Here is a 25342-nt window from a genome sequence, read left to right as displayed (position 1 = left end):
GCTTTCAGCTTGATTGTTATGGATGAAATTGGTTGTGAAAAGGGGTTAAACTGAAAACAAACCAACATTTATAATATATTTTATAAAGAAAATTCATTTTGACTTTCAAACAAATAAATTGCAAGCAAAGCTTTAGAAAGTAGCACATTTGCAAACTGGTAGATAAAGTTACCTACAGACATGTAATCTATAAAAGTCAGTTTCTAAATCTTCAGACATTGAGGCTTTGAGATATTTCTTAACCATAATTAGCCCATCATCTTACTTTTCTTGATTTGGATTACTAATATTACATCAATGAAACACTGATCATAGATCCAGCATTTTAATGAAAATATTAATTGTAGAATGAAATCTTATACATATCTTAGGTTTCCATATCATATGGGTAAAGAAAAGCTGCTAATCCTTTCTGTGTAATTGCTCAATATACACAGTGAAATGTTTATAAAACCTCTCTATTCAAAGATAAAATGTCCATTATTGTCTCTTCTATACCTTGGAGGATCATTTAGAAATATCTGCTTTCAAATTTGACTACAATCATCTACTTTTAGGCTTTAGTTAATAATTACATTGAAAACAATAGTCATTATTACCTTCCTTTATTATTGTTTATTTATTGCTATTACTGATTAACTTCCTTTGGCAGGACTCTATTCTAAGACCTTTACAACTTTTACAAATAAAATACCATAATTCAAGAATGATGTAAGCATATGGCAAATAATAAGGCTAAGAAGCAGTAAAGCTATGATCCGAACCGAGGAAAGCTTAATTCTGCCTAAGGTTCTTTGCATCAGTGAACACTGAGCTGCCAAGACACCAGTCAATTTCCCAGCAAGCCAAACACATTCTAAGTCTGGTCATCATATGAGGTACGGACTCAACAGGCTCTTGTCATGACGACAACACTCATGTGATGCCAATGTCAGACTCAGCTTCATTTGATTGCTTTTAAATAAGTGAGAAAACTACTTCATTATATAAAGACCACTCCGGTTGCTTGTCCTTATTATCTTTGAGTTTCTTGTGAGTCAATGCAACAAAGCAAATAAGACAGACCATCTAATTACATCAACTTGAGGAAAATGTTTTGATATCATATTCTAAAATTATGTAAAATAATAATAATTTTATAGCAACTTGCTAACTACATAAGGAAACATCTCCAGCAATGCTCTATACAGCAGCTTCACAGAGAAAAGAGAAGTGATATTATCTGCCTGCTTCTTATGTCATGTCTCTCTGAAACCCATGATGCTATGGGAAGTAATGAGTCAGCAACCAAGCTATCATAGTTAACAGCTAGAAACATTCTTGTGAATTAATTTGTTTCTTTTAGTTAATGGTATATGCATGAGGTGAAAAAATGCCAAGTCACCTCAATTAGGGCACAAAATCTTCAGTCATCTAGGTGTTTCACATGACACCCAATGTTCAGATCATCTCAATGTTTCCTTGAGTTATACAATGTCACCCCAAATTATGCCAACTCTCTGTTGATTCTCTCTTAAAGCTAAAATCCCCACCATTTATTTATGTACCTAAGCAGTTCACTGTTTTGGCGTTTATAACATCTTTCCTCATGTAGCTGATAACCTCTCATCTACACAAACAAAAACAATATATCTACATATCTATTGGTCTTTGCAGAGACCTGAACTGACCTCCTGAAAGTGCTGGCTCCCACTCTCAGCAGGTTGTGTGAGGACATGAAAAACACCCTCATGGATGTGCATACCAAAAAACACAACTTTGCCTGCGTTTTTGTCGGTGGACAAGGCCATTCTAGTAGTCACAAGAGAAGGGATATTACCAAATAATGGGGGGGGGGTCCTTTTCCTCATTAAGACATCATGTAAAACACAGAACTGGTTATGGTCCCTCTTGGCAGAAACTTAGACATTTCAAATTCAGAGTTACCGTTGCCTACTCAAGTATAATTATGAGAACAATCTTACCTTAGATACACAGAGGCACAAAGGGAATGCAGAGCTTGCACAATAGGTCACCTAGTTCACAAGGTACGGAGAAGTCTAAGGCTTAGAAAGCTCTTGCTTTGAAGGTGGGCAGCACATCTTCTTCACATGCTGAATGTAGACACTGCCCACATCTGATGACTAGGAAAACAAGTGACATTAGTATAAGATCCCCTCCATAGGGCAATTTGTCCTCAAAACAAAAAAAGTTGTCTTTATCTTACAGGAGAAAATATTTCTCAGCTTGAAAGAATTTCTTTTGTGCCGTAGGCTGGCGATGTGCAAAAAATGACTTTGAATGGGCATCTGGCTTAAAATGTTTCTTTTTAAAAAGCGAAGGAAACCTCCATTCCTACCACGTAACCCTGTCTTATCTGTTATCAAGGCAATGTTACCAGTTCAGATCCTTTGCTGTTGGGTGAATTAAGTCTAACAGTAGATAAAATAAAGGTAATGTTACACTATGTAAACTGATCTGGAAAAAAAATTAACAGTCGGTTCATCTACCATGACACAGAACACAGTTCTTTGTGTTCATTGTTCTTAGTTCTAGAAACCGTATGTAATTCATAGTCATCAGGAATGCATGAACTTTAATTTTTTCCTGACATTAAACCAGGGTTTATTTGAGAGCAACCAATCTTTGGAAGTCCATGCAAATTACATGAATCTCAGATTTTGAAGTAAGTAGAATGTTAGTCTTTAGTGCTATCTTTTACTTTTGTTTTTCACTTTATCAAATAAAGAGACTAATTTAAAATACTTTCTGTTTTTCCCCTATTGAGTTTCCTGTTATAAATAGAATTTTTAAGTTAAAAACCATCTTCATTTTTTTGCATGCCAGTTTCCTTGTAAGAATCCCACACTATTCAAGCTTTTGCATTTCTTTGTAATGCTGGTTAAAGTTTTTCTGTTTGAACACGGAGTATTTAGCAGCACTTGCCTTCCCCACAGTCACAGCCATTCAGATAAGAATGTAGCATAGCAGGTAGCTTAGCTCATTCAATAAGGTACCTATTGTTGCAGCCCTGCACATCCCAATGAATAACTGATACAAAATCTCCTTGACTCCCATTCTGGTCCATTTTTGAAAAGCAGAAGTCAGATCCTTCAGAAAGGCTAACCATTATCTTTGTACTGAAATAAAAGACAGCTGAAGGCATTCACTTAGCTCTCCCCTCATCCTTCATCAAGATGAAGACAAAAGACCATAAAGATTGATGTCATCTACAGCCACTCCATTCTCCTCAGATTGAAAAACACATAGTAGCTCAAAATGAGACTTGAAACAAACCAGCACACGACATGGGAAGGTCTTTTTAGAAACTGTATTTGCATGAATCAATGAGGTTTTACTAAAGAAAAGAACAATCCAGGAAACCCAGAGTTAATGCCATAATTTTAAAGATAAGAGCTTGATATTATGTGCAGTATCTGAACGACAATACTTGGGTTTTCTAGCAGTGGGCTGTTCTCTTTGCCTAGAGGTTCTGTGACCTCAGCTAACTACAGATTTATAAGCTATGGTTGTTCTGTGTGAGTCTAGGGAAACAGACATGGTTATAATAACAAGAGCGTGAGCTGGATCACTAGCTTGAGGCCAGCCTGGGCTACATGGATGGGGGAGGAATTGTGAAGAGAGGAAAGGGCAAAGGCGGGAAGGGAAGAGAGTTAGGGGAGGATGGGCAGGATGAGGAGGAATGGGAGAAGAGGGCAGACAGAGCAGCAGCAAGGGAAGACGGGGTACAAGGGAAGACGGGGTAGAGAAATGGAGACAAGAAAAGAGGAAGGAAAGAAGTGAGAGGGGGAAGGGAGGAGAGTGAAGGAAAAGAGGGGGTGAGGTAGGAAAAAAGAAGGGGATTAAAATAAGAAAGGAAAGTGTTAAGTATGGAAGGAAAAGGATAGTTTCATTTAAGAATGCTTGACCTGAGACCAAGGGATTGGGGCTAGCCATCTGTGAGCTTCCATTGTTTCCAAAACACAAACTGTAATATCGTGCTTATGAAATCTTGGGATGGCTATGGCATCACCTTCCCTTTTTGCTTCCCAGATAACTCAACTTTATTACTTTCTATAGGCAGGCCCATAACTCATAACATGCCTTATCATTACTTTTTTCTTATTTTGGTCTTTCCTCTAGCCAATTTTATTAAAAATCTGCTTACTCGGTACTGTCATCACCCAGACGCCCACAGGCCTGGCTAGCCAACTGGGGTGACCGCACTGCTGCATGCAGTCCGACAACTGTCTCAGATTTCAAATCATGGAAAGGACAATCAGTGCAGGTCTTACTTGTTGTGTTGAAGGAGGGCAAAGCTTCCCCCATTTACAAGGGAATAAACTGAGCTCAGACTCATATACCACATTATTTATTACCCATAGAAATAGTCCACTGTGATCCAGAAATATAAGAAATGATTTTAAATGACTGATATTTTTCAAATTTCTACAATAATGTTTGTGAGGTTTTAGCCATGTGGAATGAATACTATATGGGCAAAGCTATTGTTTTATCAAATTAATCCATATTAGTATGACTGATGAATGGTGGATGGAAAGTAAACTTCAGTGCCTACTAGCATACTTCAGTTACATTCACTATCAATTATTCCAGTCTTCATTAATTAGTTATATGAGACACAAACATATTCTTCAAGGAGGTGGACTCATTATAATTAGTTAAGCATGGCTTCATAGGGATCTACTAGGCATATTATGTAACTTGCACAAAGGATAGCATGTACTTGCTTCATTTGTCATTATAATTTCAGTAGTCTGCTAAGGGAGGATCTTACTCCTAGAAAAAGTTGTATTAGTACAAAGTAAATCTACTTTGAAAGAAAAAAGAAAGGAAAGGATTCTAAGAGAAAGTGCAGAGTATGAGGCCCATGGTTTTTCCATTTGATTTCATGGCTTGGATATAGATTTCACTAATATAACTTTAAACATGATGCTGTGTGATCTTTATTCGTCTCAGTGACAACATGGAACCTTTCTCTTTCCTCTCTATATTCAATGTAATCTGGACTTGAGTAGATATGTTTTCAGTTTGTCAAAGCATGCTTTTATTTTTCAGACCTCTTACTCTTTCATACTCTGTACATGGTAACTCAGTTAAAAGAATGAGCAGTGAGTCGGGTGTTGGTGATGCACATCTTTAGTCCCAGTACTCAGGAGGCAGAGGCAGGCAGGTCTCTCTGAGTTCAAGAACAGCCTGAGTGAGTTCCAGGACAGCCAAAGCTGTAACACAGCTGTCATTAAAAATACACCCTTCCTGCTCCCCCCAAGAAGAATTAGCAGTGAATGTCTTAAGTGGAGTTGTATTTAAGAAAATGCTTTTACACTTATTTCTCAAATTATTCACAATCTTCCATCAACAACTTGTGTTTAGAATCCTCTGTCAAAAACACTGTCCCAGCTGCATCATGGGAGCCAGAATCCTCTTACAAGCACAGGAAAGAAGCCTTGCCTGCAAGGTTGGCTTGTGAAGGAAGCAGCTTGGCTTTAATTATAATCCTGCTCCCCTGAATTATTCTCTACGCCTACCATGAAACATGCTAAAGGCTAAAACTGATGGGTGGCTAAATGAGATGCAGTTCTCCATTCGCTTAACCAAACCTTGCCCAGAAACACTTTACCTGCATGACTTCTAAAAGTTAAAACCCACTTTGAAATTCTCAGCAAATATTGAAACCTGGAAGATTAAAAACGCTCAGTTTTTCCTGGAAGACCCACTCAAGCGGCGTTTCTTTTTCCTTTTATTTTCTCCAATGAACCGAAAGATAAAATGGCTCACTAGAAATTCATAAGCACTTTTATACATAATCCACAGAAAAATTTCATTCTAAGCATTCTCAATCTAGTTACATTTAAGAGAAAAAAAGATGTAGTGGCCAAAGAAGTATGGGGGATGGTAATATCGGTATGTCAGATAACACCTATAAAAATAATCAATGGGAGCATGTTAGAAAATGGGAATGAGATTTCAACTCAGCTTAAATGGCTTGTCTCTAATTCCACATCTTGTCCCTGACTTTCTTAACATATCATTTATAATTTTCTATATCCCAATAGCCTACCTTGGGATCTCACACTCCAAAGAAAATGAATCATAACTCATAATTTTGAACCTTGATAGATTCTTGATAAACATTTATTCAGTCAATGAACTCACACTTACAAGGAAGTCATAAAAGAAAATTATTTTATTTCTTTACATTGGCAGGCCACTTATTTCATCTCAAATGTTAAATGCTAGAGTGTGGTCTCCTTCACCACCATGTATAAATAAATAAATAAATAATAAATAAAAAGCCTTCCAAAGTAATCGATTCCACAAAAATTAGTTACTGTGTTTCAGGCTGTCCACATAGCAAGCTTGAATTTTCTCAGGCTGAAAAATTAAAACCAGGTTGCCACCATTGTTCTTTGCAGCCTATCAGGTGATAGTCCCACCTTCCCTGATGCCCTTCAAGTCCTAAAAGGAGCAACTTGTGCCAAGTCCTGTGCCCAAGACAGACCAGTCATTGCACAGATATCTGATGGGGCAGCTGCTGTTCAATTGCCTGTGTACAGTTACCTGTTTTGCTCGTATTGGCTGAGGCAGGAGAGCAAGACAGAACTAGAAGGGTTCCATGTAGCATATTAAGGATTCAGGTCTCATTGAGACCCTTGGAATGTATGAAAGTGATCTGAGCAGGGGACAGAATGAAGAAAGGTGGTCAGGCCAGAAGAACCCTGCCCATCCTTCCTGTGCTGCCGACACTAAGACATGTAAGATGTGCTTCAGTTTGGCTTAAGAGCCCACCCCAGGGGCTGGATGGTGGACTCAGGAAAATAGTTCCAACTGGTAGTTTCTGCTTAAGCTGCATTTTGCACTGCTTTCAGTTCTGTCTTTTATGGAGGACATAAGTTTTGAGTAACTTCCAAAGCCACCCATGTGAAAATAAATCAAAAAAGATTCTGTTTTACACTCTGCTTCCCTCCATGTCCTTAGGCAGGAAGAAAGCCAATGCAGGGCTATATCTTTCCAAGTTGTTTCTCTGTGAAGCATCATTGAACTTTCAATGGCTTCCTGTAAGGAAGTTCTACAAAGAAACAAGCATGGGAACAAACCAAAACCTCAGAGCATTTGTGTTACCAGCTGATTATTTTTATGTATGTATGTATATATATATATGATAGATAGGCAAATAATACGTTATAGATATATAAGAGTTGAGATATGATAACAGATAGATGATAGATATATAAATAGATGACAGATAAGATGATAGACACACATACACAACATTTGATAATAATCATGTTGCTTATGATTGTGTGCATTTGAATAAAATATGTTAGAGACAATTTAATGATAACATCAGAAAGCTCATAAAGTTTTCTAAAAGTCTTTTGATAACTTTCTGATAATAAATATTCACTACATCAATCACAAATCTGTTTATTTCTTCTGTGTAAAAGATTATTACCTGGTGTTTGAGTTGCCCTTTTTTTTTCCGTTTAGTAGCTTAGATGCTAAAACTTCTTTGTGGCTGTGTGTGAGCTTACGTTAGTTTTCCTCATTTGTGAAAATAATATCAGACTATTTTGACAGCATGCTCCAGGAAGGACGTTCGTTGTTCTTTAGGCAACTTTGCGGTGACTAGGCGTTTCTGGTTAGTATCTCTGAGTAAGCAAAACCAAGGATAGCTTCTCTCTCTCTCTCTCTCTCTCTCTCTCTCTCTCTCTCTCTCTCTCTCTCTCTCTCTCTCTCTCTCTCTCTGTCTCTCTCTGTCTGTCTCTCTCTCTCTGTCTCTCTCTGTCTCTCTCTGTCTCTGTCTCTCTCTCTCTCTCTGTCTCTCTCTCTCTCTCTCTCTCTCTCTCTCTCTCTCTCTCTCTCTCTCTCTCTCTCTAAAACACATTCTCATGACTTTCAGAAGATCTCAACTACAAGTCAGTGCTTCCCAGAACTCCACGGCTACCTCAGATGCTGACGTGCTGCTAGCTGCTGATCTGAGGGGAACAAGAGTTCGCATGCCAAAAGAGGTTGCATTTTGGTAGATTTTAACATCTGGACTTCAAGTCAAACGTCCTATCAGTAAACCTCACCGCCTCACACTCCATCTCTCAAAAGCGGATGGGCATGCAAAAGAAGGAGAGGAAATCAGAAGTTTGATGGAGCAGGCCAGGCACCATCTGTGCTATGTAGGAGGACTGGAGGGGGAAAGGGAACGCGGTGGCATATGCTGTGAGAGTACAGATTGTAAAGAAAGGGCGGCACCCTTGTTTTGCAGACTAGTTACTACATTTATGTTGCGGAAGACTTGGGAGGCAGAGAAACCCTCGGGTTTCTGTTTCGCTACATCGCAACATTCTGCAGCGCTGAGGAGGGGGAGGGGGGCATGTCTATTACAGCATGATAGGTATAAATAACTGCCCATGGGTGTGATCTCTAACAACTGGGTAAGAATTTGTGGGGAGGAACCATGTCTAAAATGCCTCCTGCATTCCCCCACAGAAATGCAATACTGGGCACTAGAGAGTGGCAGAAGCGCGGCTCTCGGGAGAACATCTGGGCTTAATTACAATCTGTTGCTGTGAGAAAGTCAACCTCTCAGCCTAAATCCTCCCCTGAAAAAGGGGGGGGGCAGATGGGGCGGGTTATGCCAATCCAGCTTGCTCTTACCGGCCCTTGTCAGAATGAAATAAACTAACTTACGCAGCAGTGCAATGTGAACCGCGAATAGCTCCACCCTGGAAGGTGATGGTGTCATATCTGGGACAGGAGAGCAGCAACTGGTTTCTTGGTGAGGATTTATTCATTATTCCTCTGTACACGGATTCTTTTCAATTTACTTAAAGGGTTCTCAACTTCAGCACCATCCACATTTTGAACCAGGAAACTCCTCCATGAAAGATGAGGGATTGGGGGAGGGGGGCAGATGTTTCTTCTGCATTGCAAAAATCTTCATAAATAAGTGCTCTTCTAACTCTCCCTACTAGTTTCAATAGCAGCATCCTTACCCCATTCCCATAAGTCAGAACCAAAAATGTCCCCTGACATGGTCAAATATTTCCAGTGGAGGCAGGTGTGCCTGTACAAAATTGATCATAAATTGAAACAATGCTGATTTAACTTAGATACCAGCACAATTGATCTATTTTGACAAAGCCATGAGATCTCTGTTTTCTCCATCTCTGAGTCATAGGTGACAAGCAGAGTAGGCAGCTGTGAGTATACTGCAGAAGGTGCTCCCACTAACCTGCTTGCATGTATCATCTCCTTTAATATAAGGGTGTGCAGTTAATTCATAATTTCCAATGAAGAAACTGATGCTCACGGGGTAGAAGGGTCTTGCCCAGGTTCAAAGTGAAGCTCTGCACCCAGCTCTACAGCATTCCAGACAGGTGTTTTACCACTCCTGCTGAGCATAGTGAGCTGGCCCAAACAGCTAGTGTCTGATGAACGGAATTCATCCCTGTCAATGGGAACATGGTTTTAGACATCAGGAGGATAAAAAAAAATACAGTTGTCAAGGGTTACAGACCCTTGGTGGGTATTTACATGAACCCAAATAAGGCACTGAAATAGAGGCACGCAGGAATAGAGGCAATTCCCAATGTGTGCATGCACGCAGTTATCATTTAATTCTACAGAAGCTGGGTTTTGGGGATTATATTTTCTCTGTAAATGTTTATGTTTTCTTGTTCCTGTGTTAATGGGAAAGATGACGCTGTTCAAAAAGACAAAAAAAAAAAAACCAAAATGTTAACTAAATTAGGTTGGCAAAAGTATGAACTACTTGACAGATCTGATTTCCTAAAGCCCTGCTATCAATAAGCTCAGGGCAAATACTGTGGTTCATTTTGCATGCTGGCTACTCTTTGCCAGGAACCAATTACAAACTCAGTGCCCAGTTGCTTAATGTTGAATCTAGGCTCTATCAAAACATGGAGACCATTATTATTGCCATCTCCAGATTCAAACAATGGAGATAAGGAAAGGCTAAGTGATAATGTGTTCAGTCACAGAAGTTAGGGCAAAAGAAAACTTTAATTACTGAGTAATGTATAACTCAGATCGCCCTACTGGTGTCAATCATTAATGTCCATTGCAAGAGTAACCAAGGTTGCAAAGGTATTTAGTGTCGTAAATGATCCATCAGCAGAGGATGACTCCTTCTCAACTGACAATGAACAAGATTGTTAAGTGTTAATATACTTACAATGAAGTCTGATTTCACATTCCTCAGACTTCTTTTCTGCTCCCTGAGGCCAATCAGAATTTTTTTTATTTTGGTTTGGTTTTTCAAGACAGGGTTTCTCTGTATTGCTTTGGAGGTTGTCCTGGAATTCACTCTGGGTTGGCCTCAAACTCACAGAGATCCGCCTGCCTCTGCCTCCCGAGTGCTGGGATTAAAAGCATGAGCCACCAACACCCAGCCTAGGCAGAATTCGTAACATCTACAATTTAGCACACGTGCTGTATCCTCACAACAGTCTTAATTATAATAATGCGAGAATCATTCTTTCTACTAATGCTAAGATCACACAGGGGTTCCCATGGGAGCTGGAAGATCTTCTCTGGACCAAGATTTAGTGTAGCGAATAACACAGAGAGCATGACTACCGTGTTGCTGCTACCTCCCTTAGTGTCACAAACATGCTATCAGCCACATGTTCCACAAACATGCTATCAGCCACATGTTCCACAAACATGCTATCAGCCACATGTTCGTGCCCTGCTGAAGCCCCCGGACATGGACCCAGAAGGCACTCTGTGAGAGAGTTTCATGGTGCCTTATAGTTGTGCGTATTTGATTCAGGCCTCTAAGGAAGCAAGTGTCTGAATTCTGAAGCCAACCATCAGTTACTCAGGCTGCTTTCTGTTGCAAAGGACAGGAACCTATCTCAATTTTGTTTAAGCAAAATTAAGACATTACTGTCTTCCCTAACTGAAAAAACTTTAGGCATGAACAGATGCAAAGTACATTAAGATTCTGACACTACCCTAAAGCATCCCCCAACATGTTTGAGCTACACAAACAACTGTCTCCTTTAATGCATTGTTATAGGGAGCAACACAAAACAAACTTAGAACTTAACAGATAGGCAGGACAGCTGTTATCTTCATCTTGTGGAAACTGCTAGATGATATGGTCTCAGCTGGTAAGCTACAAAAGTGGTTACTGATGGCCCCAGATGTTCTGAATCTCAAACACTGGTCTTTTTCCCAATATAACACATTTTGAAAGAAAAACACTACATAACTTCTTTATCCTCAGCATAGTCAGCTAATGGTTGTGGGTAGGAGAAACTGACAGTCATACGAGTACTTATATTGGTGAATGTTGGATTGTGTTTTAGTAATTGTGACTTAGAAGCATTCCCCAGAGGTTCCTATGTTGGAACCTGGGTCACCAATGCTAGAAGTCATGGAACCTTGAAAGGCTGGGCCTAGTAGAAAGGTGTTAGATCAATGGAGCAAGCCTTTACAGCAGTAGTTCTCAACCTGTGGGTCTCCACCCTTGTGGCAACCCTCTATGTCAAAAAAGATTTGCATTACGATTCATAACAGCAGCAAAATTACAGTTATGAAGAAGCAATGAGTATAATCTTATGGTTGGGCGTCACCACCACATGAGGAACTATATTAAAGGGTGGCAGCATTAGGAAGGATGAGAAGGATGCTTTGGAGGATACATGGGACTTTGTCACTTCCTGTTTCTCTCTTTGTCGTCCAATTGCCGTGAAGTAAAGTGGCATTCTTAACACCAAACTCTCTCGAGTTATACTGTACGATTCCAGATTCTGCACAACCGGATTAGGCAACCCCAAGGGAAACATCGGAAAATGCACAATGACAGAGTTTTTACTTCTCTTAAGTTGATTTTCTCAGATATTACTCAGTGACAGAAAGCTAACCCAGAAGTCTCCTCCCTATGTTTCCCTGCAACTAAGTTTAATCCCATAAGAGGAATTCACAGGATTGTTTCACCGAAACTAGTGCTTAAAGTCTGTGCCCAGGAGACTCTGGCACTGGCTTGGATTACCATCACACTAAACAGAAAGATGGACTGAGGTTTATGTGAGTATGCCCCCTTGTATGCAGGCTGTTGTATCACTCTGGGCAGAAGGTACAGAAAAGACACTGAGAGTCACTCCTAACAGCCTGTGTGAGAATGCGGTGTCTCAAGGACAGGGACTGTATTTGGTCCATCATCATGTCCCTGACAGCAAGCATAATCTTGGCCCAATTAATGGGGAGTATGTTTAATGAGCCACACCATCCAAAGAATGAGTAAAGGGAAAATGGAATACTGGAGGCTTTATGAAGGCCATGACTACAGACGTTCTTCTTGAGAGTATAATGAAAATTAATCATTTCTTAAAACTCCCATTGGTAATAAATGAAGATTACTAATTGATGAAGGACACATATAAGTTACCCTATTGTTATGGGTCCTGTCTAAAGTTTCAACACAGTTACAATGGAAAGTCACCAACCCTGCCACCTAGGAGACTTTCGACTTTGAACCCTGTCTCCCCTTGCACACCAGGGACTTTTTGTCATCAGATATCTACTCTCCATTTGTGGAGTTGCTCGTGATGAAATTAGAGTCATAAACTTCAATATTAAAACAAATTTGATTCCGCTCTGCCTCTCCCCACAGGGGCCATTCTTGTTCCTTCCCTCCAGAACTCAGAGTCTAACATTGTGTCCAGCTCTTTGTCCCTCACTCAAGTTTTATGCTGTGACTCAGTTTTCACCACCTCTGTTCTGCTACGCTTGTTTCTGACAGCTCCTGATACCATACACCAACTTAAAATTCCAAAGCATTGTTTTTATTCTGTATGCTACCTGACTTATTGTGACCCTCAACATTATAAAGCACTTAGTCCTTAAAACGTTCCCCTCTCAACGCCTCATTCCTTTCGTTTTTTTCCATTTACTCAGTCTTGCTTTCATCATTTCCCTCCCACTATTGTCCCACTTAAAGCTACTAATCCCCCCAGCCTATGCTGCCCACTGTCTTTTCCATATACACACCCGTGCAGGAAGTCTTATCTATATCCATGCCTTCAATGATTACCAATAACCTAACAGTCTCCCAAGTGTGACTCCATTCTTGAGCTTTAGGCCAATAAATCTACAAACAATTCCGCTACTTCACAGGCAACTCGGTTTCAACCCACTGATCCTCACCTACTCTCACAATACTAACCCATGTTCTCTGTGAACACCAGTATTATTTACTCCATTGCCCAAGTTGGAATAAATTAAGTAGAATTCTTTCAGGCTTCTTGGAATTTTTTTTTTTTGTATTTGGCCCATTTCCCCAAGCGCTCTAAAATCTCTATTTTTACTACAAAGAATATTTCTTATTTGATGCTATTAAATACGGGCTCAGTTGCCTTAATTTCCCCATCACTACAAATAAATTCATCTCTCAAACGTATGCATGGGTCATTCTGTCACACAAATATGATCATGTCATATCTCTGTCTGAGATGCTTCAATGGCTCCAAGTACCTTCAAGATTCAATTCTCCCTCCATAACAGGCTTATTATACAAGGTTCTGGACTACAAAACTCTGGCACCATTCTTCATTCATAAACACTCCAGTTAATTTTCATACTAGGCAAAAAAAAATAGGTCTTCAAAAGCAATTAAAGGAAGAAATTTTGAGAAGATGGGGATGGAGAGATGACTCAGAAGTGCACAGACTGCTCATCCAGAGGACCTGAGTTCAATCCCAGCACCCACATGGCAGCTCACAACTGTCTGTAACTCCAGTTCTAAGAGATCCAAAACCCATGGCAAAGCATAATCTCATATTGAAGATAGATGACTGATTGCAGAAACAATACATTTTTTATTAATGGTATACTATTTCCTTACTCCTAGAAGGCATAGAGGCTCATGCTTCTAATTACAGTATATGAGAAGAAACTGAGACAGGAGAATTGCTGCAAGTTCTGCCTACATAACGAGTTCCAAGTTAGCCTGGACTAGAGTGAGATCTTGTCAAAAATAAACAGTCCTAAATTTTACCCTTCTTTTTAGGAAATACACTCTCCAAGGGGAACTTTTAATAAGATATTTAAGAATTCCCACTCCCCAAAATATATGAGAAATTCCTGAATTTATAAATGGGCTGTGTTCCAAAAATTCTTTTATAACTTGGATCTGTGAAACTTGGAATGCATTTTCTCATAGAAACAATGTTTTATATTTTTATTTAATTTAGACTTAAACTATTTTTAAAATGATTTAAAGCAATATATAATAAAATACATATGACATAAGCTTTTAAATAATGAAAGAGAGATCCATAACAATATATTTGGCCAATGGAAAGTAATTATATCATAAATTCTATAAACCTACACTCACCCCAAATCAAGAAATGTTAACTCAGAGAATCTTTTTGCCAACACAATACAAAATGAAGAGAGTAATGAGAGGACTTTTCCTTCCTTCTCTCTCTCTCTCTCTCTCTCTCTCTCTCTCTCTCTCTCTCTCTCTCTCTCTCTCCTTCTTTCTCCCTCCCTCCCTTCCTTCCTCCTCCTCTTCTTCCTGTTAACCTCTTTTTGATCTCTCATTGTCTAATAAAATGATGTAAGGTGACTTACATGATACTTTTTGGGTACTAAACTCTGTGAAAAAAATAAGTTGCAACTACTGCTTAACCTATTGCCCTTCATAGAATATTCAAAAAACCCATTTCCTATGAAAATGAATATCATACACAGTTAACTTTAGATAAGGTAATTTAATTTAAAAAGCAGAAATATTAATACATGACTGATTCTTAAAACAGGATTTGATGAAACTGAGATCACACACATGATACTTTACAGAAATTTGCATAGTTAATTTGAGGAATAAGAACCTATCTTTTCAATGATATGGAATACACTAAGAAAAACTACAATCATTTAGAACATATATATGCTATTGCATTAAATCTTTGTAATCATCCTGTGAGACAATACTATTATTACGCTTGCTCCACTTTACAAATGACTAAACCGAGGCAAAAAGCAAAAAACTCAAGTTATTACACCCACAATACTAAGATCCCCTTATATTTTTTTCTCAAACAACAGTGTCCTCTCCAAGACTTAACAGAAGTTGAAAAAGGAAAAACAAAAACAAACAAAAAATATCATTTATTCTCTTCAATCAACTTCTAGAAAGAATTGTTCTGCTTGGAAGACACACAGCATGAGTAGCATGCTTTGGCTATATATGTTAGTTTAAGCTTTATGTTAGAAAAATGGACAAAAAGAAAATAAGATTTTAATTTTTATATGTTTAAGTCAACAATATTATATTCAGCCCACTCCAGACTATCTAAAATGTTATCATTTTAATACAAAAACAACAAAACTTTATTAAGATATTTTAAATACATTGTAAACACACAATAGGACCACATTTTCACTGCTAAGCAGCATATTTTAAGATTTCAATAATACCATGTAGCCATTGGATACCATATTGGACAGTATAACTTCAAAGTAAACTCTGATTCACTGGTATATCACCTATGACCAAAAAGAGCATAACATGACTTCCTTAACTACTTAATAAATTTGTGGCATGGATGAATAGTGGACAAGTGGAATATAAATATTCTCTGTCTTGGGATGAAAGAAGAGCCATATTCTATTCATTGAAGTTTTGTAGATTATAATGATGAAATATCAAATTTCAGATAAATTAAATAAAATGTACTTAACATTTGTGTTTTGGGCCAAGTAAGTAAAAACATAGAATTACACCATTGGAGACTTCCTCTCAGATATACTCAGTTATCTGCATCACAAATAATATTTACACCATAAAAGTTATCTACATCCTTCCTAAACATCCAACCAGCAAATGTCTGCTTGAGCCTACTCCCAACATGCTCAGTGATTGTTGTTTATAGCTAAGTGTTGGGTACATCACAATACAGGAAACTAGAACTTACACATTTCCATAGAGCATATTTCTTCTAACGTGTTAACTTCCCTATAAAATATCTCAGGAGTCTAAAAACAACAATAACAACAGCAACAACAACAAAACTATTTTTAGTCTTACTTGGGGACAAAGCCAAGCATCCCATTTCTTTTCTTGTTTGTTTGTTTTGTGTTTTTGTTTGGTTTTTGTTGTTGTTGTTGTTGTTGTTGTTTAGTTTTTTGAGACAGGACTTCTCTGTGGCTTTGGAGGCTGTCCTGGAACTAGCTCTTGTAGACCAGGCTGGTCTCGAACTCACAGAGATCGCTTGCCTCTGCCTCCCAAGTGCTGGGATTAAGGGCATACGCCACCACCGCTTGGCTACAGCCCATTTCTTATCAGACTATCTATAAAGCTAACTGTATTCTGAAGAAGCAGTATTTCAATGTGCTAAACATCTCAGTGCATAACTAGCTCAAGCTAATTTCTCATCATGCATTAAATAGAGGGGGCACAGGGCAAGAAGAATGTTAAGGGAGGCAGATAGCAAAGTAAAAGTTTGCTAAATGCAGTTTTCTTTCTGTCAAATACAGTTTTGATAAAATTAAATTCTTTTTCCCAAGAGATACAAATTATTTATAAATACTGTTATAATAACTGCACTACTAGAATACTGAATATGTTACATGTAAAACAGGTAAGTTTTATGGTATACAAACTATATCTCAATATATATTCTGGTCAAGAGAATAAAGCAAAGCACCCACGCTTCTGTTTTAGAGGGGGAGTACTGTTTTGCATAGTTGTCTTCCCTGCCTTCCAGTGAGCTCTGCTAAAGGCAATGATGTCTAGTTCCAGCAAACCATGAGACCAGTGGGATTTCTGCCATGGTTTCTTTAGTAGAACTTTTCTGTCCAGATGTCTCTCTGAGAAGCAGCACTTCTTTTATAGAAAGTCACTCTTTAGGAATGCCTCCTGCTACTTCAGCCTTCTTAATCCCAGGACCCAATGCCAGCCACTTGGAAGAATGGGAATCAATCACTTCTACATCCAGGAATGGAAAATGGTTGAAGAGAAGTGCCCATCAACCGCTAAGTTTTCTACCTCAAGAACAAAGACTATTACAGACTGTATTATATTGTTATAAATCATGATATTGGTGCTGTTATTATGAACCAAAGATAATTAAATTCTTTGATATTACATCTCCTTTCTAACTCCTTTCTAAAGTTTATTCTAATGCTCATATTTGACAGTCAGATGTGGCAACTTACCCCCAGTGTTCCAGCATTTGGGAGATAGAAGCTGGAAGATGATGAATTTGAGACTATCATAGTGTACAAGTCACAAGCTAGCTAGCAATGAATACATGAAAAGTTCCCAAATAAATTAACAAAGTCATTTGTCTATAAATTTATACAAACTATCAACATTAACAACCAAAATAAGACAACAGTTAAATAAGCATGTGGTATTTCTAATATTATTTCTCTCTTTCATTTGTTTTTATGCAAGACAGTAATGGGCAAGGAATTCATTTGTGAGATTTTGCACTTTGCTTGGATATTATTTCCAACACTGAGGAGAAAATATAAAGGGTATCTATTTAACGTCTACCTCCACTAATGTGCAGTTTACCCATGATCAGCACACCCACCAAGAAGGCATATTCATCCCAAATGCTAAGAATGTTGCATGAAATGAAAACATTCTGATCAACAGGTTAAAAAATGTACATGGAAAGGTTGCTGGGTGACTAACTCCTTTGGAATTGCTAAAGGAAATGTGTTATCCTGCTTTTGCTAATATTGCCTGCATTTCCAGGTAACCAAATATGATACAAAGAAAAAATTCTTCACAACAAAAGCAAAAAGAACAATATAAGTTTTCATTTTTCAAGCATTAAGAAAAAAATAATATATGATAAAACTATTGCAGGAAATTTACCAAAAAGTAGATCACACTAATATTAAATACGCATATATGTATATATGTGTATGTTTATAGACAATAAGATATGATGTCTCATGAAGAATGTAACAGGGATCACAGATCATCATCTATCAAGTGCTTCTGCCAAAAAAAAAAAGTTTGACCAGAATCAAATCAGGTTTCTGAAAACAGCAATCAATTGTTAGTGTTTTGGTTGAAACATCCTCCAAAGGCTCCTGTGTTGAGGGCTTGGTTCTCAATAGAAGAATGTAAGATAGGGCTTTGGAGGGACTGTTAGACATGAGTTCTCTAAGTTCACCAATGGGCTATCCATTCATGGGCTGGCTCATATCTGATGGGCTATTGGGATATGACAAAACCTTAGGAGATGGTACCTAACTGAAGAGAAGTGGGTCTAGATAGTGTACCTTTGGGGCTATATTTTGTCACTAACATTCTCTGTCTGTCTGTGGCCTCTACAAGAAGAACACCTTTTTTCCACCATGTCTTATACCAAGGTTCTCTGTCTCACCATAGGCCAAGAAACAACAGAGTCAAGTGAACATGGATTGAAAATATCTGACAGAAAAGAAAATAAACTCCTGGAAGCAAATAAATCTTTACTTCTTCAAGTTAGCTTTCTTGAAAATTGTCATAACAATAGAAAGCTAACACAATTAATAAAGTGAGAAATACAGGATCAGGTTAAACATTCTCTGTAAAATGCTGACTATAACACAGAGACAGTTCCATCTACAAAGAAATGGCAGTTCTAAAGATGAAAAGAAGTTATAATGGGCAGGAAAAAACTTAAATGGCATCAACTCAATATAACGTGTGGACTTTGAATCCTTAACAAACATTGCAAACTGAAAAGCAGTATTTGAAATAAGTAAGAAAACAGATATTCATAATAAATGTTAAGCAATTACTACTTTAGTTCTATAAAAAAGAAAAACCTTATACTTCACAGTATATATTGATGTATTTACAAGAGAACTTATACAACATTTGGTTTGTTGTATCAAAAAAAAAAGTGTGACTAAGGTGGCTCTATCACAGGAACAGATGAAATGTGACTAGCAGAGTGTTGGTAACTGTGGGAGACAGACAAGGGCGACACAGAGTCATTAGACTCTTCCGTATGCTTCTGTGTGTGTTCTCTGTAGTAAAAATCCTTTTAACTGAACATCTATATATGAAAATGAATCCCTGACCCTTACAATATGAAAGGAGAGAGCTGTCTCCCACAAGGTATCTTCTGGCCTCCACATGAATACCCAATGTGTGTACCCAATACACACACACACACACACACACACACACACACACAGAGAGAGAGAGAGAGAGAGAGAGAGAACAAATACATAAATATACACATACACAAATGTAAAACAATTTAAAACAATCCTGAAAATTCACTGTAAATAGGCTCTGAGTTAAGATGTTATTGATTAAAGTAGATTGTGTGCAAATATCACAGATCCCTTGTATACACACAAGACTTTAAATAATAAATACTGGTCTCCTGTTTAGAGATTTCTTTAAAATATATTCTATTCCTCCAGGTGTTTCATTGCCTGGCAATCATTAGTATTTTGTTATATGGAATTAATTTCTTTTTAAACTCAGTCACCATCCCTGAAGGAATCACTTGAAGAAAAAAATATCATCTACTAAATTCAGATGTTTCTCAATGAGAACTTAGCTAAAATACTGCTCATTTTAACATGGCACTGCCCTGAGGTGCCTTTGCAAATTAATAGGTACCCAAAATACAATATCAAAAGGCCTAGCAAAACAAAATCAGACCATGAACATATCACATTAAAAGAAGTGGAGGGTAAATCAGGATTTTTGTTATGTAAACTAATCTTACTAGTTAGGTGGATTAAAATTAAAAGAAACAATTATGAGGTGTTCTAGGAATCTGAGAAAACATGCCAGTAAAATTTGTGAATTTTAATGGCTTTGTTTCCACACCTAGCAGATGTCTAAGATTAAGTTTCTGGGTTTGCTAAAAGGGTCGAAACCCTTAAACATAAAAGATCAACTATTTATCAGTTATACAAAGTGTTCCATATAAAGATGACATGAAAACCAAAGACCAGGCTTTCAAGTAAATATGACCAGCTGCACACACATGGTTATCTCTTCCCCCTTCCCCAAGTGCCTCCAAACTATAATAATAATGAGGAAATTAAAAGAGCAAAAGTGTATAAGAACAAGGAGCAGATGGCAACAGTAAAGTCACACAAGCCAAGAAGCAGAACAAGTGACTGTTGGCTTAACAACTAGAGAAATGCAGCAGTATAAAGTACAAGACCCCAGAAGGAATGAGAAAGCGGAGACACCTGGGATCTCTGAAAGAGAAGGTGTGGGTGGCTGTGAAGCAAGAGCATGTTGGAAATCTGGGTAAGTATAGCTCTCTCAATTCTGAACATCCACAGAGCTGCCCTCCCAACTCCAGGAAAGAACTGCAGCTTTCAGGCCCTGGAATGACACTAGGAAGGGAATCACAGGCGTATCTCAGAACTGCAGTTTAGCAGCAAATAGGGATTAAGTAGAAATCAATTTGAAGGATGTGAGAATAAACTCAACACGTAGGTAAAGAATCATTCAAACAGAACACAGGAAAAACAGACACACAGACAGCCATAAGTCCTACCCCCACCAAAGTTAACCACAGAAAGCTAGCTCTAGGAACTGAGATGATAAATGACAACACTGAAAACCTAAGATTCTAGAAACAAAGGTTCCAGCACAGGAAGGAGCTGTGCATAGCTAAGTGGAAAGGCCAGTCTAGAGGGGCTCCAGAAGGAGGTAGCCCTATGGCAAAGACAGGGGGAAAAATGGAATTCAAATCTCATTTGCTATGTTTTAACATCCTGAAAGAGGTTCGTACCTCTGCCAGAGAATCAGTAGAAAAATCAACAGAGGCACAAAGAAGAGTAAGCCAATGGCAGTGACAGGGTCGGGGTGGGGGGTGGGGGTGGACAACTGTAATGTATGAGAATGGAAAAGTGATCTTTAAATCCTATGGCCCAATCGTCAGTAGTGTTTGCCCAGTTGTTACAGTTTGGTTGTGTCCACCAGAGAGCATGTGCTGAGGCTTCAGCGCCTACTGAGGTAGTGTTGGGAGGCGAGGACTTAATAAGGTCACGGGGTAGAGCTTCAGCAGTGACTGCACAGGAGTGGGTAGGTTTGCGGGCACTGAGTCGGCCTTTGTGCTTTGACCCTGCCCATGCACTCACTTGCAGTTCCGTGCTCATCTGTTACAAGCACAGAAAGCAGATGAGAGCAAGTATAAACATGCAAGACCAATAAGATATTGGTACCTATGTTATCAATGGTGAGAAAAGCAGGGAGTGTGTGGAGGCGATTACGGAGAGTTAGCCAGGAGTCTAACAAACAAGGTGGGAAAACCCAAGATATAACAACACAGAGATGCTACTTAGAAATGAAAATAAGAAGGCCAGAAGAAACTGAAAACTAGCTACATAGGCCACGAATCTCAGATATCAAAATATAGATCCAAATCTCAGCACTCAATAGGCTATGACAGGAGGAAGGGAAGAAGGGAGGGAGGGAGGCAGGGATGGAGGCAGGCGGGAGGGGGCCTGAAGGATGGAAAGAGAAGAGAGGGAAACAATTGGGGAGTACATATATATTTTTAAAATTATTATTATGCCTCTAGAAAGAATAACTGACTTTATAAACCACACACACACACACATATGGCATTGATAAAAATAAATAATTAAATGTTAAAATCACTGGGTGTTGGTGGCGCATGCTTTTAATCCCAGCACTCGGGAGGCAGAGACAGGTGGATCTCTGTGAGTTCAAGACCAGCCTGGTCTACCAAGCGAGTTCCAGGGCAGCCTCCAAAACAATACAGAGAAACCCTGTCTCGAAAAACAAAAAAACAAAAAACAAAAAAAAAGACTAAATGTTAAAATCATGAACTGAAACCCATAAACAAATTTAGCAGGCCAAAGGTCTTTGAGTCCAGCTCATGTTCCTGCCACTTTCTGGGCAGGGTTTTTAATGGGTGTGAAGTGCGTTTCTAGAGATCAAGGGAAACGCTGCCCTTTGCATTTAGCAGGATTAAGTTGGAGAGACAGAATCACTCTCCCTTATCTAATCAGAAAAGTGGTTAATACAGAGAGAGCAGCCTGAGAGAGAGATGGATGATGGGCTGGAGGGCAAGATTGAGTCATACATAGTTTCCAGAAATGACTCTCACGTAGAACAATGAACTTACGTGAGAGCTGCTTGTGCTACCACCACTGGGAACTAGGAGAATGGGAAAATGCAATTGCTCATCCCATCCCAACTGCAAATCCTTATTCACAAAAGAGTTGTTCCAAGTGTGTCTACACCGCACCCTCCTGCAAAGACCCAAACACCCAGGACAATAACACAGCAACAGCCTCCACCTTATGTCTGATTTCCAATCTTACCCATCAGCCCCTTAGTGAATACTTACTTACTATGGCAAGACCCTTGGATTGTAAGGGTGTTGGGAGACCCAAAGAACAGTACTTTTTAAAATCAATATATGATGCTAAAGCTGCCAATTCACTAAAGGGGCCAGATGGTGTTGACCACCCACTCAGGTCTGGATTAAGGCTAGGTAGTTACTCATTGTTACAGATTTGTTAGAAGGGTTCCTAAAAATGACCCTATTAGAAAAGACAGAATTTTATCAAGTGTCATTAGTGGATGATAACTAATATAATGTACTCACATATAAGCATGTATCATGCTATTATAACATCGTGACTATTCTGGAGATTAACGGACACAGTACTTACAGATTCATGGACAAGACAGTCTGGACAGGAAAGAGCCTCTGATGATTCTATGGAAATGGGGCAGAAAGACAAATTAACTGGAAAATTAACTCCATATACCATTTAAATAATAGCATCATTAACAAAGTTTACGATGGAATTCAAGAGAGTGTCCTTTTTTTTTTTTTGGTTTTTGAAACAGGGTTTCTCTGTAACTTTGGAGGCTGTCCTGGAACTTGCTCTGTAGACTAGGCTGGACTTGAACTCACAGAGATCGTGTCTCTGCCTCCTGAGTGCTAGGATTAAAGGGTGGGCCACCAACGCCCGGTCACAAGAGTGTCTTAAGCTAGGCCCTAGCATACTTGTGACTAATGCAAAATGAGAGCCTCACTTGTCAATAAGGGAAACAAGAGTCCCAGTTAGAGGGAGTTTGGAAGTCTAAAGCCTCCCCAGGAAGCATTCAAATCACTCCATGATTTAAAAGAAAATCAAAGAAACAACTATGTGTGTCCTAAAGTCCATGTATGAGTCATCCCAATCTTAGAGAAGGGGTTTTTTTTTTGTAAAGAAAAGGATTAATGAAGTTGGTACAAGATATTAGAAGAAATTTTTTGAAATCTTACCATAAAACCTGACCACAGTGGTTTCAGCTTATGCTCTAAGGTTACATTCCAAAACACAAATAGAACTGAACCACCAATAGAACTGAACTTTACACACAAGTATTGTGATATTGTGACCATATCTCTTAACTGACTGATGGGAGAATAGTGTATACAACATATTCTGGACAATAAGATGATTCTCATGCTAACATGAGATGGAGTTGATCGTTTGAGCCTTTATTACACTACCTGAAAGAATGTACAATTTAAATTTTTGAATTATTCTAGAATTTGCCATTTAGTATTTTCAGACCATGGTTCATCATTGAAACTGCACATGAGAGGAGACTGCTAGATAGTCTTTGGAGCACGTTACTAATTAGTCAAAGGAGAGTACATATATGCACAGAAAAGCATACACATCACACACACAAGAACATTTTAAGATTATATCAAAATCCCCAAACAAAACTTCCATCCATCGTTAGAATGAAGTGGCATTATGTAGGCATATATTCAGACAGAGCACTCATATACACAAAATACATAAGTAAATACATCCTTACCTGGCAGGGGAGATACCATGATCACAAAGTGACCCTCCCAGGGTGAGTCTTATCCATTGTACTCCAGATGTTCTGAGCTGACCCCTGAGATTTTCCCAAATGCAAGAAACTTGACTGTATAAAAAAGGAAAGAAAAGAATGCAGTGGCATGTATGATTGATCATCTTCCCAGTTCCATCTGTAAAATCTGGACTAAGAATGGTATGTTGCTTCTTGACCCTTATTCCCAGAGTCATGTCTTGCTTTTCCTGCCCAAATCTAGAGGCTAAAGGGACTGCTCTAGTGGCTTGTTTCCTAGGCTCTGGTGTCAACTGTCATCCCGGTGGGCTTAGTTGATGAGCAATGCTGACTGGAAAATAAAAGCAGGCAGGACAAATCAGAAAATAATACAGAGCCACGAGATAAGAGATTCACTTCCAATTGAGTGGTCAGAAAAAGAGTCCAGAGAGAAGAACGTTAGAAAAATGAGACCAGAAAGATGGCTACCCAGACAGCAAACTGCAGTCCTCATGGGCTTGCAGATTATTGATTTGTGGATCAGTAAAACTTGACACAAGCTGACAATTTCAGGTAAAACTAGAGAAAGAGGCAGGAATCGTCATATTCAGTTTCTTGGGGCCAAGTGCTTCAAGCAGAGAAATAACACGTTGAATATATTCTATGAGACAACTGCATCAGAGCAGTCAGAGAAGGATTAGATTTGAAGAAGGAAGACAATATGGAAATTATATCAGCAAGCCCCCAAAATGTTGTGAAAGTCTTATTGTATTGACTTACTCCTGGGATATTTATATATAATTCATAGAAATAACATTTGTTTTTACTCTGGGGGAAAAAAAAGAAAATGTGAACTATCCCTCGGCATGCACTGATCTCTGCTTTGGGAGCGTCTCTGGCATCAGCTGCCCTCTCCCTCAGCTCCAGCTGAGGTGGGAAAATACTACAAAAGAGGAAGGAAGGTCTGGAAGACCTTGAGCAAAGTCTTACAATTCCGCATTTGAGCAAGGCATGTGCTCCCTGAAGCTATACTAATTAATCAGTGCCACCATCACGGATTCAGGGATATTCTAGAGTGGTCAAAGGTGACTCATTCTAATACTAAACAACTAACCTTTGGGTGGAGAGTTGAGATGTATAACGGTTTGAATGAGAATGGCCCCTGTTGTCGTTTGAAGGAAAATGGTTCCCAAATGGAGTGGCACTATTAGGAGATGTAGTCTTGTTGAAGTAGGTATGGCCTTGTTAGAGGAAATGTGTCACAGTGGAGGCAGAGTTTGAAGTCTCTTTTGCTCAAGCATCCCTCAGTGTGACACTGAGACCACTTTCTATTGCCTGTAAGTCAAGATGTAGAACTCTCAGCTCCATCTCCAGCACCATGTCTGCCTGGACGCCACCATGTCCCACCATGATGATAATGGACTAAATTCTGAACTTTAATCTGCCATTTCAATTAAATGTTTTCCTTTATAAGAGTTACTGTGCTCGCGCTGTCTCTTCACAGCAATAAAAATCCTAGCTAAG

General features: G+C 38.8%; 1 pseudogene; it reads left to right on the top strand.

The window, feature by feature from the left end:
* The first annotated feature begins 23813 nt into the window (after positions 1-23813).
* On the top strand, positions 23814-23945 carry LOC121143398 (annotated as a pseudogene).
* Positions 23946-25342: the final 1397 nt, after the last annotated feature.

This window comes from Mesocricetus auratus, unplaced genomic scaffold (assembly GCF_017639785.1).
Source record: "Mesocricetus auratus isolate SY011 unplaced genomic scaffold, BCM_Maur_2.0 Super-Scaffold_100011, whole genome shotgun sequence".
Classification (NCBI taxonomy): domain Eukaryota; kingdom Metazoa; phylum Chordata; class Mammalia; order Rodentia; family Cricetidae; genus Mesocricetus; species Mesocricetus auratus.
The sequence above is the reverse complement of the archived record's forward strand: the minus strand, read 5'-3'. Positions and strand labels throughout refer to the sequence as shown.